Raw genomic sequence first — 4,343 nt, forward strand, 5'->3', positions numbered from 1 at the left:
CCCCCAACGGCGGCACCTGCGCCCCCTCTGGGCACCGGGGAAGTAGTAGCCTGTGCCACAGGAGGAGAAACCAGAGCCGTAGGACCTCCCGCAGTTGCCAAAGCTGCTCGACCCATATTGGCCTCCATAGCCCAGGTCGTCTCCATAACCCAGGGAACGGTCATACCCAAGGGAGCCCCGGTAGCCCCCGTAGCCTCCCAAGCCAAAGGAGCTCCCATAGCCACGGGAGAACCCGTAACCAGAGGAGCCTCCCAGGCCCAGGGAGCTCCCGTAACCCCCAGAGCCTCCCAAACCAAACGAGCCACCAGAAATCCGTGAGCTCCCGTAGCCCAAGGAGCCCCCATAGACCCCGTAGCCCCCCAAGCCAAAGGAGCCCTGGGAGCTTCGGGAACTGAAGGAACTCCCCAACCAGGCTGGGCCTGATGATCCCACAACGCTCTCCTGAGGAAAAGAGCTGAGGATGGGGCCCGGCACTGTCACCACAGCCGGCGGGGGGAAGATCACTGCTCTGGAGTCAGGGCATTGCTGCACACAAGGCTCGTTGTAACTCTCAGCGATCGGCTGAGGGCACGTCACCCCCCAGGGTCTGTAGGACTCGCTGGAGCAAGACATCCTGCTTGTGATGGCTTGGGGTCTGCAACGCACAACAACAATGACTTTTAAGGTAAACAAACAAATACCAGAGCTGTGTTGGGAGGGCATGAATCAAGAGCATTAGGCAACGACTCTGTATCTGAAATATCAGAAGTTAACATGGAAGCAGACACATTGATACATGCTAACAAATAAAACTCATTTTTGTATCAGCTCAACCTTCGCCCTTTCCTTAATCTCATCTTGATCAGCCTTGCAAATAATTCAATGTGGAACAAAAATTCAGTACTGGATAAATTCCATAGATTTGTCTCAAGCAATTTGGACTGACAAGCTTGCACTCACAGAGTGTAAGATCCAGTGAAAAAGAAGCCAACAGGAATAGAAGAAAGAACTCATTGACTATACATATTACTCTAGACTTTCTAAGGTGAGAATCACCCAAAGTATATCTCCATCTTGGAGATTTACTTCCTATCCTAATTCAGTAACTCCTGATGCTGCATTTAGACACATCTTCAGAAGGAAACAAGAGATATAAGTCTCTAAAAACACACACAGGAACATCTCTGGGGCAAAAACATTGTTAGATGATAACAGTAGTAGAAAGAACGAGTGAAATCACACTTACCTTGTTCACCGCAGAGACTGAGACAAGAGAAGTGGATAGAAGGGCTGTGGGTGACACCAGCTTTTATACGCTTCTTTAAGCCACCCTTTGTGCCCCTGTGCCTAATTCATTACAAAACACCCGTGATTGTGGGAGCTTTAATTTTGTCACATCAGCACTGTCCCTCCCAAATGTTAGTGTGGGTGTGATACAACTGCTGATGGCAATCAGTCATCCGTGATTGTCATTTTAGGGGATTTGGGGACCTTGCAGCTGAAGGGTTGCCATCCAGTCATCAACCGAAAGCCAGGAGAGGGGTTGTACATCACGATAGCCCCATTTTAATGTTCCAGGTAGTACTTACAGGGTTTGGAGCACTTTTTGGTGCCACATGAACCAACCAGGTGAAGGTCATCCAACGTTTGGCTCTGAGAGGACACAAGTTCACCCTGCAGTTGGCTAGGGACCTATAAATACATATATATAGAAAATATATTTTTATATATACACCAGTGCAAAGAGCTGACCTGATGCAGGCTCACCCATGGTGGGATATACTACTGATTGCAACATGAAAGGAGTAAACCCGGGAAAATTTTTCAGTTGTGCTTTATGCTTTTCATTTTACCTATAATTAACCCAGGCAGGAAGATCTGTGTGTGATTTCCTGCACCTGTCAAATGATGTAGGGGGAATGATACGGTCTCAATCGTCACTAGAAATATTGATTAGAACCCAAGTGGAGCTACTCTCTGTCCATTGAAACTTCTCCCAACATCCTTCTCTCAAGTTTTCTGAGATAATTCAGATGACACAGAAGATTTAGAGAGGAATGCCTGGCCTAAGTGACACTTCCCAAGAGGAAGAAAAGGCTTTATTGATAGAACTGTTGACAGGGTCTCTGTCTAGAACTGATACCAAACACTTCAAAATTTCATTTAAAATCTCTACTTATAGAAGTTCTGTCAGAAATACATTTAAAACAATCCTAATCTTCTTTCCACCCACTCCTGATGTACTGCACACTTAAGAAAAAATTAATAAAATAGTATTTAGAAGGATGTATTTAAGTGGGATAAGTCTGTGGCATCATACAGTTATTTGCAAATTAGTTGTTCTCTAATTTTACAATATTGCAAAAGATAGGCTATTAATTACCTTTAAATTGTGAGATAGCAGCTCCTTTTGAAGTGTCATCAAGATTTCCTGACAGTAATGAGAGGCATCTGGAAGATAATGACTTTAAGCTGCTTCACAAATACACTTTAATACTTAGTGCTCACAATTTCTGTTATTATCCTACTAAATGAAGAAGGGCAGGATTCAGGAGTTCCTTTGTTATGAAACAGCATAATTAAAAAATATGCCAACCAATGTCACTCCTTTGGATTCCTTAACCAGACTGTGATTTATAACTTCAATGCTTGCAATGAATTGATTTCCATTCACGATATCAAGTCCTTTATTTTACTCTGAATTGACATGTTTGGGGAGATCACGACATGTCCATGTCACAGACTATAGACAGCAGCTTCATCTCCCTTTCCGAGCCAGGATTTTGCTAAAATGCCTGAAGTGTTACTTTAAATTCTAGGTGCCTCATTTCAGACTTAACAGTCTATCTGTCCATGTTTTGAAAGACAACGTGTCTCGAAAAAATGTTCTAAAACCTCAACTTTTAAAGTCTCCAGTCTCACCTCCAAGCGATCCCCTCTCTTACGCAGGAAGCTGTCCCTAATGGCACAGAGCGCTCTGATCACACATCTCTAAACCGATGCTCTTGCACAAGATTTGCCTGCTGAGAGTTGCATGTTTGTGTGTGACGATGGTCCAACACATCGAATATGAATTTTTAGTGGGTGTTCGTAAAGCCTCTGATTGTTCCGAGGAGGATCTGGAACACCTTCGAAGAGTCACAGCCTCAATGGCATTCCAAAGACAACAACAAAAATAACAGCGGAGTCCACCTTATAATTCATAAGTAATTAATGGTATTTGATCTGCAAAAATAGGTGTTAAAAACCCCATGTTTCTGAACTAGATGTAGATACCTGAAATTCTTTCTGGTACCTCTCTCCCTTTTCATCCAGTCTGCATGTGATATAAATGATTTAAAACTTTATTTGATCCTCACTCATCTACCCTAAAAACCCCAAACTTATTATCCTGAAACTTGAATTGGAATTAAACAGCAGCTGCCTCGACACTAGTGCTGGGTATTAGAGGTCTGAAAGATCTCATCCGTCACCAGCCCAATGCCCACAATTTGGTACCGACGTTGTAACATACCTGTTTTGAAGGATGGGGAGTGGCAGTGCGAAGCCAGCAAAATTAAATCCCTCAGTGCGAGGGTTGTTTTGTTGCTCTGTAGGACCTGAGGCAGAAAGGGTGGTTCGTATTCGTAAGCAGTTTGAGAAAGGTATAAAAGCCGTCTTCACTTCGAGCCTCTCTATCCACATCTCCTGCCTTTTTCTCCTTGGTGAGCAGGGTAAGTCCAATTTGACTCAACCTCCATCCTTCTCGATCTTCCTTTTGTTGATGCTAAATTCTACGTGATGTTCTGGGCTGGCAGGTTAGAGAACTGCAGGTGTCAGAAGGTGTTATCCTTAGAACAGAATGAGAAATATTACTAAGCTGATTGGAACAACCCTTTCCCAGGCATTTTAATCCCAATCTAAGATCTATATGCGTTATATAAGTTAAAAATATCGGAGTGATCATGGTATCTACCACATTGTGGTAACATTTGCCCCATAAGGGCAAATATTCCTGTTTGGAAACTGAGTGCTACCAGGAAAGCACTATGAAACTGTAGAAATACTTGGCTTTATCTGAAACTACATTTTTAACTTGCTGATCAAATTTTGAACTGTTTCAGCTGGTCTTAATAAATTAGGTTCATCATGTTACAAGCAAGAGCAAGGGTATCAAGTGTGGGATTAACCATTAACATGGTACGAGATGGCTGCTCCTGGGCATAACGTTGACAGTGAACAGGGTTTAGAATGTGATTTATGTGACTTGATGGGCACTAAGCAAGCACAGGCATCTAGTCAAGTGAAAAGCTCTGCGTCAAAACCTACTTACTGTTGTGCGTTGCAGACCCCGAGCCATCACAAGCAGGATGTCTTGCTCCAGC

The sequence above is a fragment of the Apaloderma vittatum genome, unplaced genomic scaffold (genome assembly GCF_000703405.1).
Source record: "Apaloderma vittatum isolate BGI_N311 unplaced genomic scaffold, ASM70340v1 scaffold17950, whole genome shotgun sequence".
Classification (NCBI taxonomy): Eukaryota; Metazoa; Chordata; class Aves; order Trogoniformes; family Trogonidae; genus Apaloderma; species Apaloderma vittatum.